This window comes from Arvicanthis niloticus, chromosome 9 (genome assembly GCF_011762505.2).
Source record: "Arvicanthis niloticus isolate mArvNil1 chromosome 9, mArvNil1.pat.X, whole genome shotgun sequence".
NCBI lineage: Eukaryota > Metazoa > Chordata > Mammalia > Rodentia > Muridae > Arvicanthis > Arvicanthis niloticus.
The window spans coordinates 27,465,053-27,481,879 of record NC_047666.1 but is presented as its reverse complement, the minus strand read 5'-3'; the positions used below and the strand labels follow the sequence as shown (position 1 = coordinate 27,481,879).

General features: G+C 47.2%; 1 long non-coding RNA gene across 2 annotated transcripts; it reads right to left on the bottom strand.

The window, feature by feature from the left end:
- Positions 1-10,475: 10,475 nt before the first annotated feature.
- LOC143443476 (uncharacterized) lies at positions 10,476-16,827 on the bottom strand. 2 transcript variants are annotated; one of them, XR_013112507.1, is made up of 4 exons: positions 15,506-16,827; positions 12,641-12,681; positions 11,863-11,928; positions 10,476-11,551 (listed from the first exon to the last, which is right to left on the bottom strand). It is a non-coding gene; the product is annotated as an uncharacterized LOC143443476 (long non-coding RNA). The 2 variants fall into 2 exon arrangements; XR_013112506.1 differs by lacking the exon at positions 15,506-16,827 and having other exon boundaries at positions 12,641-15,421.

The following is a 16,827-nucleotide window of genomic DNA, read 5'->3' as shown; positions in this document are numbered from 1 at the left end:
ACAGGGTGCTCTTTCCCTGTATCACATTTAAAAAAAAAAATAGAGAAGGGCCTTGCCAGTGGCTGAGGGTGGATAGGGACCAGTGTTTCTTGGCATGTGTGATCATGAAGCAGACTGAGCTGCCCTAAGTGGTCAATTCACTGCCTCTTGAAGTCTGGAACTGGCTGAAGTTTCCCTGCCAAGAGCATAGCCAGGTATCATGTTGAATTGGACTGGGCCATCCACAAGCTGGTCAGTTGGTCAGTGAGGCAATGACTTCCAGATGACTCAGTCCACAGGGTCATGACAACTGGGCCTAGGAAACAGCCTTAGCCTGCTCCATGGATATTTTTGAGGTTTCCTGAAGGCTAAGGGTTGGCTCTGGCTCTGTGCCTCTTCTCCAAGTCCTGGTGAAACCCCTAACCTGACTCTTGCCCTGCTAACCCACTGGAGACATTTCATAAGCTACTGGGTGCCTTTCAGGTTGTCATTATTCCTCATTGTCTTTCCATAATCCCCAATTCTACACCTGCCTTCCAGTGGCTTACCCCTCACATGCTGCTCTATGGTCCATCCCTTCCTGTCACCCATCTCCCATTGGCTTCTGGCTTCCACCCCAGGCCTAGGCCCTCCTAGACACTGAAGGATCCAGGATACTCCTCATAGTTAGATTTCTATTGCTGTGATAAAACACCATGATTAAAGCAACTTGGGGAGGACAGGATTTATTTGGCTTCCGTATCCTAAGTCACAGTCCATTGATGGAAGGAAGGAACCTGGAGGCGGGAACTGATGCAGAGGTCATGGAGGGGTGTTGCTTATTGGCTTGCTCCTCAGGGCTTGCTCAGCCTGCTTTCTTAGAGAACCCAGGACCACCAGTGCAGGGGTGGCACCACACATAATAGGCTGGAACTTCCCCCCGCCAATCACTAAAAGTGTCTCTTTTTTTTGGAGACAGGGTTTCTCTGTGTAGCCCTGGCTGTCCTGGAATTCACTCTGTAGACCAGGTTGGCCTTGAACGAAGAGATTCACCTTCCGGGATTAAAGACATTAGCTACCACTCTCCTGCCACAGCAGGTTCTTAGAGAGGCATTTTCTCTTGAGGCTCCCTCCTCTCAAATGATTCTAGCTTGTGTCAAATTGACATAAAACTAGCCAGCACAGTAGTGCAGGACCCCTGCCCATTGTAATTGTCCTTTTGGGGACCCAGCCCACCCCAATGTCAGGTTACAGGAAGAATACTGAACCTCTCCAGCCCCAGGGGTGGTTATGTGACCTAAGACCTGGCCAGTGAGTACTTAAGTCAATTGTTAGCTTCAGTGTGGGGCTGGAGAGATGGCTCAGTGAGCCAGATAGGTTCTTGCTGGCAGAGCATTCAATGCCAAGTGACTGGAGGACTTCTAAGGTGGCCACTGAGAAACAGCTGTTTTTTCCTCAGGATGGCAAATGGTAAGGATGTAAGCGCAGAGTTGCTAGTGGGAAAGGCTGCCTGAAAAGGAACCAAGACTGGGAAGTTGGAGGCAGGAAATGGACACATGTCAAAAGACTTCTGAATGGAGCTCATGGGCCTGACCCCCCTAGGGCTGCTATACTGCTCTGTAGATCAGCCTGTTTGAATTGGGTTGCGTCAATTGCATCCTGGCCTCCAAACTCTTGAATTACCTTCTTACTCCACATTCCTGGACTTTGTCATTTCTTCGAATGGTTGTTCTTCTAAATTTTCTGCTCAGGGTCCCCAAGCCCTCCCCTACCTGCTCAAACAGACTCATTCATGCCTTGGGGTGCTTACTGAGTTTGTTACCTCCTTGCTGAGTTGACTTGTCTGAGAAACATAAGTTAAAGCTATATGACCCTAGTCAGCCACTCCTATTTCCCATTAGCCAGAGATTGAGGCTAGGAAAAGCACTATACACAGCCTTGGTCTCCAACTCCAAGAGCAATGTGTGCAAAAGGTTTACTTTACCAATGCAACTGCTGAGTCCCTAAGATGAGACACAGCCAGCCAGTGGACAGGTTGGAACCTTTGTGCCTCCTGACATTATGTTCTCATGTTCCAGATGCATTTCCTCACTATGTCCTGGTCTTGATCCCAATGGCCCTGGATTCCAGTCAAGCACAAATGCCATCTGGCTAAGGAAAAGGTTTTTGGGAGTGGTATCCTGATACAGCCAAGAGGCTGAGGACTTCTGCCTCGCAGTCCAGGCCCGAGTGCCGCCTCTCTGCAGCCACTGATGGGAAGGGCTGGGTGGAGGCTGAGGGTCAAGATGCTGGACCTGGCTTCATGGAGCTTTTGACTGGGGAACCAAGATTGCTCTCTCTGAGCCAGAGTTTCCTTACTTATAAGTAGAGTCAAGACCAATTTACTTGTGATTACACGCCTATAAACATGCTACTACCTCCTAGTGAGCCCCCCCAGATCTCAGGTCTGCTTTGGGGATACCCACATCTGCCTTCTTCCTAGCCTCTGGACATCCCTGGAGAAACTACTAAGCCCCTGTTCTGAGCACAGAAGCCAGAGTGACCACAGGCTGAGGTCCCCATTTTGCAAGAACCTGGCCTGGACTTGTCCCTCTGCCAGGTCTGGCTCATAACTGAGCATGGGCTTTGGAAGGGGTGATGCTGGAGGACCTTTATCACCTGCTTGGGACATCAGATTTTATATATAGGGCAGTACACATTAGGCATTCTGGCTATGCCACCACTCCTGAGGCAGCAGTGTATGGCTCTAATTCTTAGTTGCTGTTGTTCACATTATTTTAATTGAGAATTTCATATCACACTCACTTTTCACCTCCACCCCCAGAAGGAGGAGGAGGAGGGGGAGGGGAGGAGAAAGGGGAGGGGGGAGGAGGAGGAGGAGGAGGAAGAGGAGAAGAAGAAGAGGAGGAGGAGGAGGAGGAGGAGGAGGAGGAGGAGGAAGAGGAGGAGGAGGAGGAGGAGGAGGAGGAGGAGGAGGAGGAGGAGGAGGAGGAAATGACACACAAGCCCATTGTGTTGCCTATATATTTTATAGATGGCTCTGATTCCTAACAGCAACTGCCATTTTGGCCACTTGGCCTAAAGATGGAGGCTCCATCACTGGTGTAGGTGCTGAAGAAGGAAATGAGGTGTCACATGTCAAGAGCCTCATCTAAAGTCCTCCTGTTAACACTTATTGGACAGTCCTGCTAGACAGTGTCAGCCTGGGGACAGAACAGAGAAGCCTGGAGACTGGGGACTAGCATAGGCCCTGATGTCTGGAAGATGCTTCAGGGGAATGGAAAAGCTTGTCAGGAACAGTAGAGGTCAGCAGAACTCAAGCTCCTGGGTCACCCAGAGCTCAAGGGGTCAGAAGCTGAGGGAACACAGGAGTCTGACATGTGTGCACATTCTGTAAGATTGTCTTCATGACCGTTGGGAACCAAGACCACAGCAGGCAAGAACCCTACTAGCTGAGACGGCTCACTAGGACAGACTGAAACCTGTCTTGTCTTGTTGCCTCCAGGCATGACAATGTGAACATCCTGTAGAAATGGAGACCTGGTTCGCCATTCCTAGCATCAGAAAGGCTGGGAGAACAGTGCCAGGCTCTGGACCTGAGACAAATCAGCAGATATGCAACTGACATGGCTACTTCCTTCCAAATCTGGCAGGAATCTGCCCAGTAGCCCACCCACACAGGAAATAGGCAAACAAGGTTGTTCTAAGGACTGAAAATGGAGTGTGTGGGATGAAGGGAAGGAGAGTGTATTAGTCAGGATTCCCTAGAGGAACAGACTTATAAAATGAATCTCTAATAAATCCCATATGTATACACACACACACATCTCTCCCATATATATGTACAGGTATGTGTATATGGATGGATATACATACATATGAGATTTATTAGAATGGCTTACAGGCTGTGGTTTGACTAACCCACCAATGGATGTCTATAAATGGAAGGTCCAAGGATCTGATAGTTGTTCCATCCACAAGGCTTGATGTCTTAGCTGATCTTCAGTATATGCTAGAATCCCAAAGTAGGCTTTCTAATACCCGTAAAGAAATGGACTTGCAGCAGAGAGCTAGCAGGCCATAAGAGCAAGCTTTCTTTTTACTTACTAATCCGTTGTATAGGCTGCCAGCAGAAGGTGTGGCTCGGATTAAAGATGCATCTTCCCACCTCAAAAATCCAGATGAGAAATGGGTATTCCCACTTCAAATGATCTAATTAAGAAAAAAAAAATCCCTCCCTGGGCAGTGGTGGCATATAACTTTAATCCCAAGGGCAGAGGTAGGAGGATCTCTGAGTTTGAGACCAGTCTGGTCTACAAAGCAAATTCAAGGACATCCAAGGTTGTTACACAGAGAAACCCTGTCTTGAAAAGGAGGAGGAGGAAGAAGAGAAGAAGAAAAGTCCTTATAGATGTGTCTAGCCATTTGATTTTAGTGAATTCCAGATGTAGTCAAGTTGACAACCAAGAATAGCCATCAGAGGCAGTCTCCACAGGCAGTGAGCCAAATAGTGCAACCAAGCCAGCTTATGCTAGAGGCACTGACACAGTCCGGCTCCCCAGCTCATGCTGAGCTACACCCCACCCCAGATACAGTGTTACTATATAGCCCTGACTTGTCTAGAAGCCATGTAGACCAGGTTGGCTTCAAACTGAAAGCAAGCCTCCTGCCTCAGCCTTAGTGCTCAGATTACAGTTGTGGCAACTTTTTGAAAAAAGCATATTAGAAACATATTCTGAAAAGGTCTTGGTCTTCCTCTATTTAGGGTTCCTGAGGTAAGGGACAGTTATCTGGGGGATCTAATGAGTTAATTCCATAGGACAAAGTATTGGATATCTAAGAAAGTCAGAAGACCGAGCTGTGAAAGGAGTTGGATGTCTTAGTAGTCCCAGGCTGGCACTGGAGGTTCCCTGGAGACCTGCTGGTCTTCAGTCTCTGTTCAAACCCCAGAGAGTGGTTCTAATACAGCATGAGCAGGAAGGGCAGACTTGCCAGCGTGTGAGAGTCCTCAGACAGATGCAGACACCTTCCGTGCACGAGAGATCAGTGAGGCTAACTGTATCGCTAGGGATCCCCTCCTAGCAGAAAATGCCACCTCGAATGTATCAGACATAATCCTTGATGGGAATGGGCATCAGAAGCCATGCCTGGGCAAAGTCAGGATCCCATTCTCACTGGAGAGAGTCAAATGCCATTCTCTAACTTATAGTCTATGAGGAAAACAAAATCCCCTTGGGTTTTATTTTGTATAATTGCCCAGAGATATCCCATGGCCACAGTGTGCATGCCAGCTAATTTTGATATGTCTTGACTAGCTCAATGGTTGGGCACTTCTAAACCTCCCTGCAGCTAGCACATGCCCCCCGCCCCTGGTATTCCTGAGTTAATATCTTTTAAAATCTATATTTTCATCTCTGCTACTCCAGAGACAATTGGGGGAGTGGCCCCTAGGGTCACTTTCCTGGATTCTTACATGGCAGTGGGCCTTTAAGTCTGTTCTCCTTGCTCCCCCTCCCACCCACCCCCACCAAGCCCCCCCTCCTGCCTCATGGTGATTGTCATTGTGCATCCCCTCTCCCTCTGTCCCTTACCTGAGCCTCCCTGCCCAGCCATTGACTGTAGGGCAATTCTTTATTACCAATCAAAGCTAGCTGAGGGCAGTAACCCTCAGGTCTGGAAGTGCTGCTTTGGGAGCTGAATTAAGACAAAGCATTAGAACTAATTCCCAACAAGAAACGCACCAAAAGTCGGGCAGTGGTGGCGCACACCTTTAATCCCAGCACTTGGGAGGCAGAGGCAGGCGGATTTCTGAGTTCGAGGCCAGCCTGGTCTACAGAGTGAGTTCCAGGACAGCCAGGGCTACACAGAGAAACCCTGTCTGGAAAAACAAAAACAGACAGAATCATGATTAAAATTAGGATTTCGACCACACAGAATCCTAAGCCCAGTTTCAAGGTTACATATGAGAGAGCCACTAATAAATAGAAAACCTTGGGAAAAGCTTTTCAATTCCCTGAGAGGTATTCTGGACTCCTCAGAGGAACCCACTAACAATGGGTCACTGATGAGTGACAGCCTTGACTTGGGGAGGATAAGTCTGGAGCTGAGTCTGTCCCTGCGACACCTGGCCAGAGGAGATAACAAGACCAGAAACTGAGCTGGTTTCCGAACTTCTTCAAGGTCTCACTGAATATAATGAAACTAACATAGCAGACAATCAAAACTGTACTAATGTCATAGCTCTGCCCTCTTCCAATCATATCAGAGGGTACATAATTCTTCTGGAAAATTCCCCTAGCCCAACATGAAAGGGGACTGTGAGTTCCTCTGGTGATCACCATTTTGAGGAATGGTTGACCCCTGCATATCAGTTATTTCTGCAGAAAAAACCATTCTTTGCCTTTGCACTATTTGAGCCTGGTGTTTTCCTTCAGCAATTCTTAGACCCTAACACATGTACTTTGAATAGAGTTTTGTAGGCTTAGATTTTTTAATAGTCGACAGGGGTCTGCAGGAATGACCAGAACCAGCATGGATGCCAGAAGTTCTCTGCCGTGCCACTCTCAACAAAGTGAAGATCAGTGAAGATAAGAGACCAATAATGTGCTCCAAAGTTCGCTACTCTATGCACGCTGTCACTGTCAGTTGAGTCCTGCTTATATTCCCTCCAATCATGTCCTCCCACTGGTCCTGCCTCAGCAATACACTGATTAGTCTGACTTATCAAAACTTCATGTGACTCTGTGTCATCTGGCATCACTTTGTGAATTGGCCCAAGTCCTTGGAAGCAGCAAGAAGCTACCAGAACACCACCAGGAGCTGTTTGCTGTGTTTCTTTCTGTGAAGTCATAACCATTGCAGGCCATACCAGCACCAGCCAGTGCCATCCACTGTCTGTTGGGTCCTTAATATCATGTGGGGTTCGATTTAGCAAAACATCCTTTTACCTCTGTCTGCTTTAGGAAAACACTCCTTCATGTGTCTGCCCCAGTAAAATACCAACACAATTGATTTTCCAAAGATGTTGGGGGCCGACTTTTAGCAGAAAGTGGCTATCAGCTTTGCAGCCATCTTGAGCCATATACCCTGACATGAGACTTGGATTACAATAGCCTACAACAGCTGAGCACACTCTGATAATCTTGGTTTAGATACCTTGGGGGTGTAAGATTAAAGGTGTGTGACTTAAGAGTGTGACCTAGAGATCAGATTTAGAGACAAGACCTAAGGGCATGATTAAAGGCATGACCTGAAGTCATGGCTTAGAAGTGAGACATATAAAAGGCTAGAGGCAGACAGAGAACAGATTACTCGACATTAGGTAGAAGACACTTGGCTCTAGAGAGAACAATTTGGAGTATGAGAGAATCAGACACTTTAGAGAGTAGAGAACAATTTGGAGTAACAGAGATTCAGACACTAGGAGTAGGAGAAGACATTAGACACTCGGAAGAGAACAACAGGAGTACAACTAGGAACTAGGAACTCAAGACTTGGGACTTGGACTAGGAAGAGAGACTGAAGAATAAACGGGATTGAATCACACTCTGTCTGGTCTCCATTCTTCGAGTCCGTCCTCACTCACTCTCTTGCTGAACCCTGACCCGCAGACCGCAGACCGGAGCGGCAGCTTGGGCCAGAAAACAGTGGCCGCCAAGCGTGGAGTGGAGAGGGCCACAACATTTTTGGCGCCCGAACAGGGACAGCTCCGGTTTCAACACAAAGAGACTAGAAGTTTCCACTTCAAGGTTTGATATAGAATCTTGGAACTTCTGGAATAAGGGTGGGAATCAGAGGTCAAGGGGGAAAAAAAGATAGGTGGGGTTGGAAAGGAGACCTAACCTTTAAGGGAAAGAGACTTGTCCTGCTGACAACATCCAGCAAAAATGCATTGGTTGGCCTTCCTTGACTAATTGAGGGCAGTCCCAGAGAGAGAGAAATTATGCATATAGGACACCTTTAACTGTTTTTCTTCTCTTTTTGTAAAATAGATCTAGTTGCAAGAAAGCATAATTGAGCTCCCCCTGGGAGGCCATTCTCACTCCCCTTTAGGAAATATTGGGACCCAGCTTCCTGGCAGAAAAGACCACTTCAGGTTTTGGAGTCAGGTGGGCAATAGTGGTGTATGCATTTAATCCCAGCACTCTGGAGGCAGAGGCAGGCAGATCTTTGGATTCAAGGCCAGCCTGATCTACATAGTGAGTTCCAGGACAGCTATGCCTACACAGTGAAACTCTGTCTCATTAAAAAAAAAAAAAAAAAAAAAAAAAAAAAAAAAAGGAAAGTTTTGGGGGTCTAGTTCTGCCCAGGAGGCAGCTGACTGACTGTACTGTGGGGACTGGTTGGGACCTGCAAAGAAGTGGAGAAGGAAAAATGTTAGGTGGGGTTGCCCTTCCCTCATGTGCTTTCCTGTGGTGGTTTGTCTGAGAATGATCCCCATAGGCTCATATATGCAAATGCTTGATCCCCAGTTGGTGAGCTATTCTGAAAAGATTTAGAGGTGTGGCTTTATTGGAGGAGGTGTGTCACTGGGAGTGGGCTTTGAGGATACAAAAGCTCAAACACTTCCCAGTTCTCTCCCTCTTCATCTCTCCCTCCCTTCCCTCCCTCTCCCCCCCTCCTTTCTCTCTGCTGCCACCTGAAGATCAGGACCCTGTAAGGACCTAGGCCCTGGTTTTTGATAGTTCCTCTTATAGTCCAAATGTATTTGGTAGTGCCACTTGTGGTGGTTTGAATGAGAATGGCCCCCCATAGGTTCATATATTTGAATCCTTGTTTGGGAAGGATTAAGGGGTTTGGCCTTGTTAAAGGAAGTGTATCACTGGGATGGGCTCTGAGGTTTTGAAATCCCACACGGTTCCCAGTTAGCACTCCCTCCCTGTGCATGTAGATCACTACATGGAAGGAAGCCAGGTCAAGAAGACACTTGAAAGCATGGGCTGATGCAGAGGCCATGGAGGAGTGCTGCTTACTGGCTTGCTCTCTTGCTCTTCATAGCTTGTTCAGCCTGCTTTCTTATAGAATTTAGTGTGTAAAAGTAACTTTTATTTAACAGATGCAATTGTTATCTTGGAGGCTGTAGTGAACACGTAAGGTGGCAGCTGTAGAGACAGCTGACAACCAGGCTAGAAGAGATAAAAACCAGCCGAAAGCCAAGGAGATAACCAGCTGACGAGCCATGCACATAGATTAAGAAGTGTGACATTTGCAGTAAAGTGTTAAAGATGGATAAGAGTAGGATAGAGCATAAGAACCCTGACCAGAGAAGGAAAGTCAGTCCAAAATGACCTGCCTGTGAACTCCACACCGGTCTGGACTCCACTCAGCCCGACGAGTGAATGAACGAGACACAAACCACCAACTGATCATCCGTGGGCCCAGAGAACTGGCCCACGCCAGCGGAGCAAGACTCGCTGAATGCAAAGAGGTGATCCCGAGACATCTGAGCCCGAGCCTGGGACGCGCCGGTCAGGTCGTGTAATGACATGTTACCAATCCTTCTGTTAGGAATATTAGCTACAGCAGTTACATTCCTTTGTCTGTGTATGACAGTGGAAGAGGAGGTCCGCTCCTCAACCACAACAATTGTGTGTGACCCCGAGTGTGGAATTAAACATTAGAAAACCAGTCTGACGGCTGCTCGTTGCATTATTGTCTACCCCAAGGGCACCTCCTGTCAGAACCAACTGGCAGCCTGGGGAATAAGTGCTCACGACAGAGGCTTACTTCTGAATAAACTCACCTGCTCTAATTCTTTCTGAACTCTGGCTGGCTGGTTCACCTCAGCTGTTCTGGCTCAAACACCTCTTTAAGCTGGCCGATTCAATCTGGCTTCTCTCAGCTTCTCACTCAATTGCTCTGATTGGCTTCAAACTACCTCTGTTTCCTTCTTATTCTCTGGCTTCAGGGGTCTCTGTTGACCTGCACTGAACTGCAGGAACTCACACACGAACTGCACTCACTGCACTGCCTCCCTGCTGACTCAGCTAAACTCTCTCTCTCTCTCTCTCTCTTCACTGCTCTTAAATGGCTTTTCTCCTGAGAATTAAGCATATCTTATCCTGAACTGCTCTGTCAAATCTTTCTCTGATTCTTCACCTTGTCTACCCCTCAATTAGACATCATTGCTTGGAATTAAAGGAAAGTACTAAAGGTTTCCAGCCAGAAGGATTGAAGATGTATACTAAGGATGTGTCTATATTCCAGCCAGGTCACACCGAGCTAGAAGGGCTTTTAATGTGATCAGAAAATCATGTTGCTGGATTGAAATTCCTCTACACTAGTGTAAATTGCGGGCCTCTGGCTCCATAGCTAGGAGCCAGTTATTGAATCTGTTGTTGAAGAAATCTAGACAAGTTTATAATACAGGGTGTAATAGTAAGATTAAGGAAGGGAGAAAGGGCTTAAGAAGAGCAGCATCTAATTCCATACTAGACTGTTAATGATCCACTGTCCAGGGGCATTGAACTGTTTCTTACATTTTTGGAGATCTGTATGAAGTTGTTGGATCTTATCTTTTATTATACCCAATTGGTTAACATAGAAGCAACATTCCTCCATGATGAAGAGACAAAGACCATCTTTCTCTGCTGGAAGAGAAGGAGGAGGGGACTGGCCTGGGAGCCTAGATTCAAGGGTGGGGCTGGGATCAAGTAGGGGAGGGACAAAGGAAGTAGAGGCTCTAACTTTGGCTAAGAGGTCCTTCCCAACAAGGGGGCAGGACAGGTTGGTACTACTAGGAAGGATTAGGTAAGGTTAAAGACCCCTAAAGGTGAAGCTGAGTGTTGGGGTTTGGTAAGGCTGGCAAGGCTGTCCCCTTATCCTGACAGTAAGGGAACAAGGAGAGATAGGTCCTGTAAACTCCACTGAGTAAGTAGCCTTAGTGTCCAGAAGTAAGGAGATGGGTCGTCCTGATACTGTGATGACTACCCAAGCCTCCCTGTTGAAGATGGCAATGGTTGAGCCAAGGGAGCCCAGCCCCCTCAGTTTTTTATGCCCAGACCTGGGATATTGGCTTGAGGATGATCTAGCTTTGATGTTCCCATGCTGTGAGGGCCACAGGCACAATCAGCAGCCCAATGTCATCCTTTCTTCTTCTTTTTTAATTTATAGCATTGGTTCACTTTTTCATGGTAAATCCAGTAACACCAACAACCCTTGAGAACAGCCTGGACCCCAGGACTCATTTCTCCACCTATTCCCTGTCTTATTTGATGCTCTCAAGCCCGGTGTAGTGAAGGTTCTGTCAAAGGCTGGATCACAGGTGCCTTGGATGCCATCATCACTGCACGCTCACCCTTACTCCAGAAAAGTGCTGCTGCGGACAGATTTGGGAACTCTCTTGGAGCAAGCTTGATGGTATCATTTTGTGGAAGAGTGCCCATAAACTTGAACCATTCACCTGTGTGTGGGCTTTTTGAGATTCTTCTCCACAGTCAGGAAGGTTGGTATTTCAAAAGCAGCTTGTGGTAAGGCAATTGTTCCATCCATGCACTGTTCCAAGTACTGCTTAATCAGCACATACGTTGTCATTTGGGTGGATGATGCTGCCATTCAGATCTGGTCCATGACCTCTTTCCCAGGTGACCAGAATCTAGTTGAGAGGAATTCAAACAGTAAAGATCCCAACCAGGGCTGAGAGTTGAGGCAATCAATAGCTAGTGGATAGGTATTGAAATATGTAGCTGTCTCCACATGCCCAGACTCCCCTAGGGTAACCATGAGGGTCTTCATTCTGTTTAATCTGTTCCAACCCACTGCAAATTTTCTCAGATGATCCAATCACAAGTCCATTCATGAGTGTGCAGCAGTGGCTAACTATGGAGGACATTTCAAGGGCTGTGAGAGGCCTCTCCTTCACCCTTTTATGTAGAACAGATGTCTCATAAGCAGGGCCATTCTTACCTTGCATTGGTGTCGAGAGATAGGATCACTCGGACACATCAGCTGCACCAAGTGACTCCCACATCCCTGGAAACATATAACACATGAGGATCAAACTTCCAGTGGCTGGATGGAACCTAGCTCTGTGCTCATGATTCAGCATTTTATATTTTATTGACCTCAATGTCCTTCTTTTTATCAATCCCTGCATGAGGGCCAGTTGCATCTTTGGGGTACTTGAGGCAGTTGCTGCCTAAATTGAATTCAAATGAGACTCCAAGGTCAATTGGCTCTGTTTCTTTAGGTTCAGTGTCATCCTCTAAAGAAGGTGGCTCAACTGGGTCTGGCTTTCTCCTTTTACTGGGTTCTGACATCTTGGGATGTTCCCAGTGTTGTTCTTGATGACACCTTAGACATGGTTGGTGGAGGTTTGCAAGCATTTAGGCTGACTTGGGCTCAGTGGTCCTCCTGACCACATTTGAGACAGGGATCCGAAGGTTCTCAGGCTTTGGGAAGCCAGGGATCCCAGGCAATTGCTATAGCTGGCTGAAAAGTCTTAGCCAACCTTAGGTATTTTTTGTTGTTTTGAAGCGTTTTCAATCTCTTCTACACCACACTTTAAAGACCACCACTAAGACTTCTTCCTGTGGAGTTAGGAGCACCCTCTTTAGATGTTTATTTGGCCCTAATATCAGAGAAAAGAAATGCTTTTAGGACAGGCTTGGAGAAAGAGACAGCCAGGAGTCCCCATGCTATCCGGTCTTGATCTGCATGTGCTCTAGCCTGGTCCCCGTCTCACCTGTGCTTCTCAGGGCCAAGGTTGTTGAGAATATAAATACCCTGGAAAGTAAGGTTGTAAGGTTAGGTAATAACTGAAACTCTTTAAGAAAGGTGGACGGATCTGCAGTATAGGATCCCAATCCTTTGGTTTGTGAATGTTCACTTAACATGTAGGGGACAAGTCCCCTGGTGAAGCTGTCTACCCTGGCAACAGCTCACAAAAAAGAACCATGGCTGCTTTAGGCTGCTTAGGGGTTGGGGTGGGATATTGGGATCCCACGGCAGAGCGGGAGCAAACAGCAGGAGGACTAGGGGTCCTGTGGGCTGAAGATGGGCGCCCAAGAGGGTTAACTGGTGGCCTCTCAATGAGGAGGGAGAAATAGAAACTGAAGAGGCCAGAGAGGGAAAGAAGGGACTGGCTTGTTAGGATGCTCAAAACTAGTGCAGAAATCATCTGGTTTGGACTTTATAGCTAAAAGGAGTTTTTTTTTTTTTTCTTCTTCTCCTCTCCCTTGGTTGGCTTAAAATTAATGTGGTCACTTTTAATCAAGATGGGAGTGAAGTGACAGCAAGAATTCATCCTTTTCAACCCTAGCAAAGAAGCTGTCAGCCATGTGGGTACTAAGGTCAAATTCAATAGCAAAGGTGAACAAGTTTAGGGTTCTTCAGGTGAGGTGCCAAGTGTAGAGGCTGGAGATTTTCTATGGGGCATCCCAAGGGGGCACAGGAGGATATGAGAAGACACCATTCCCATGGATGAGAGAAGGGGCAGGGAGGGAAAATGTCACTGCCGCCTGTAATTGAGAGCATCCCCAGGATTCAGGGAGGGCCAGAGGAAGGCACAAGCCACTTAGTGGGGCATCACTATATTTAATGGGGGTCAGGGGCTTAGCCTGGCTAAGCCAGAGGAGAGACTCAGCATCTGGTACCAGGTCTTTTGTGCAGGCCAGAAGGTGAGGAGGCCAGAAGGCAAGGACAAAACGCAAGCTGTAGGAGAGACTCTCATCCATGGGAAAGGGTTGGATGTAAAAGTAACTTTTATCCTCTGCTAATTGTCATCTTGGTGGGCTCTCTGAGATCCCATTTTGTTTCTGTCTCCATGTGCTAATCTAGGCCTAGTCCTGGAAGCTTCTAGCCTCCATACAATCTAATCTAGGCCTAGAATATTTTCAGCTTCTGAGACTTGCTGCTGAATAAGCTCACTCTTTCCTACTTCTTTCTGATCTCTGGTTAGCTGAGCTGTTCTGGCTCAAACTCCTCTCCAAGGTGACTGATTCAGTCTTGTTTCTTTTTTGCCTTTCCTGAATTAGTCTACTTGGTTTCAGACTAACTCTGGCAATCTGTTCTAATCTTCTGGCTCCCCCTCCTCACTTCCTGACTCATTATATCTTCATCTATATCTACCATGTTTTCTGTAGTGAGACTGGTCTAATGTTGCTGGTATTATGGGTTTTTTTTGTTTGTTTGTTTGTTTGTTTTTTTTTTTTTTAAGACAGGGTTTCTCTGTGTAGCCCTGGCTGTCCTGGAACTCACTCTGTAAACCAGGCTGGCCTCGAACTCAGAAATCCACCTGCCTCTGCCTCCCAAGTGCTGGGATTAAAGGCATGAGTCACCACCGCCCGGCAATTGCTGGTATTATGTTAATTTGGATCCTCCAAATTACACAAGAATCTACACATCTGAACTTAGAACACTGAGGGACCCTGCCTCCAACTGGTTTTGATTGATAAATAAAGTTGTCAGCAGCCAATAGTTGGACAGGGCAGAAAGAGGTGGGACTGTTAGGATTCCTGGGATAGGAACAGAGAGGAAGGAGGAAAGGGAGCTCTGCCATGCCAGGAGAGGCGGAGGAAAGGAGACGCCATGCCCAAGCGTTTGCAGAACAGAGAGCATCAGAGAGCACAGCCATCATGTAGGAGCCAGGGGAGAACGGCCCCAAGAGGGCTGCCTGACTGGGTCCAGGACAACAAAGATAAAATATAGATTTTAGTAAGTAATAATTTGGGAATATCAGAGAGAGGTAGATTAGCCACATGGAGGTTAGGAAGTGGCCCAGCCATTGAGTTATTTTAGGCATATCAAAATATAAAGGTTGTGTGCATGTGTCTTCATTCAAGAACCCAGAACATCATTAGGGTGGGTAGTGAGGAATGCTGCTGGGATCAATTTGAGTATTTAATTGAGTACTGCTACAGTTTTCTCTCTGTAAAACTCTCCCGGTAAAACTGCCTCCTCTCTATTTCTCTCTCTCTCTCTCTCTCTCTCTCTCTCTCTCTCTCTCTCTCTCTCTCTCTCATAGTTTCTCTTTTCTCTCTCTTCTGGTGAGAACTGGGCATATCCTATTCTGTAAAATCTTTCTCTGATTCACCACTTTGCCACTCAAGTAGACGTCACTTTCAAACGTGGTGCTTCTTTTTACAAACTAACTTTACCGTCATCATTTGGAATTAAAGGTATTCTAACAAGAGGGATTAAACTGTGTGCTAAGGCTGAGTGAAGCATACCACAACTAGAAACAGGTTTTTCATTAAACAACACAATCTTGAGGGTTCACAGTGTGATCAAATATCCTGCCACTGTTGGGAATAAGGTTTCAAAGGCTACATGGGCCTAGAGGAGCTGTGGGATTTACGCGCAGCTCTGATGTCAGGGTGGGAGAAGAGAGCAGGAAGGGGTGCGACAGGCCAGTGGGGCCTAAAGAAACCGCAGGATTGTAGCCCTAAGGTTGGTGGGATGGCGGCAGGTGAAGGGGGCCAGCCACAGCCTTCAAGACCGTGGCTGGAGGTCACCTCTGCCTCCAAGAGTACTAGAGGGGTGCAGAACACCCAGTGGTCACTTCGTCGGACTCAGGGAAATGTTTACACCAAATAAAGGGAAAGCTTACCTGACTGCAGCTGGTGGATGGTGCTGAGCTATAGGTGAGCTGGAAGGTGAATCTGTTGTGGACTGGAGATGCGGGGTAGGGTCCCAGTGCGGCTCTGACCACTAGGGGGAGCAAGGCACCAGGAGAATCTATCCAAGTCCTGGGACAAATGAAAGTGTTACAGCTCAGAGGGGAACTGCATCCTGGCAGTCAAGAGCCAAGGAATACCAAAGACATAGTGAACAACACATCTCCCAAAAGAGATTTATTGGGAGGGAAAACCACAGGAGGGTGACTTACCTCTGCCCAGGAGAGAAGCATCAGAGAACTGAGCAGGAGGCAGGCTTTTTCTGGGAATCTGGGGGAATGTGGGGCATAGGGGGATGGAGTTTTCCAGGATGGCCTAATGTTGAAAGGATTATGTGTTCTCATCTTGGTGCAAGCTCTGGGGCACTACAATAGTCTGGAGGTGGAGCTGGCCCCTTGATGGCCTCGGGGGATTTACACCTAGTACTACCAGCACATCGGTGGTGCCTCCGAGGATAACCTGGGCCCTCCCACATCACAGCCCAGTCTTATGGAGGCATTTTCTCAGTTAAGGTTCCCTCCTCTCTGATGATTCTCTCTTGTGTCAAGTTAACATTAAACTAGGCAGGACACTGAGTAAGCCAGGGGGGAGAGCTAGCAAGAAGTGTTCCTCCATAACCTTTACTTCAGTTCCTGCCTTTAGTTTCCTTCTTGAGTTCTTGTCCTGACTTCCTTCAGTATGGACTGCGATGTGGAAGTGAAAGCCAAATAAACCCTTTCCTCTCCAAGTTGCCTTTGGTTATGATATGTATCACAGCAACTAAAAGCAAAGCAGGACAGAAGGCAAAAGTAGGACAGAGCATTTTACCACATTCTAAAAAGACTTTACGGAGCTGAAGAGCTGCCTCAGCACTTACGAGCACCAGATGCTCCTCCAGAGGACTCAGGTCATTCCTAGCAACCAGATGGCAGCTGGAAACCACCTATAATTCCAGTTCCAGGGAATCTAACTCTTTTCTGACCTCCACAGGCACCAGGCATGCACAGAACACACAGACATGCTTGCAGGCAAAACATCCATACAAATCAATAAAAAACAAACAAAACACTATGGGCCAAGCATACAGTGTGAGCTGAATGTGTCTTGCAGTTTGCAGTTCACAAACTCCATTTTTGTTTGTTTTGTTTTTCAAGACAGCGTTTCTCTGCATAGTCCTGGCTGTTCTGGAGTTCTCCAGCGACCAAAGTTCTAGCATTTCGATCCCTTGCCCCATCCTCTGAACAGAGGAAGGATGTGTAAGCCAGAGGAGAGAAAG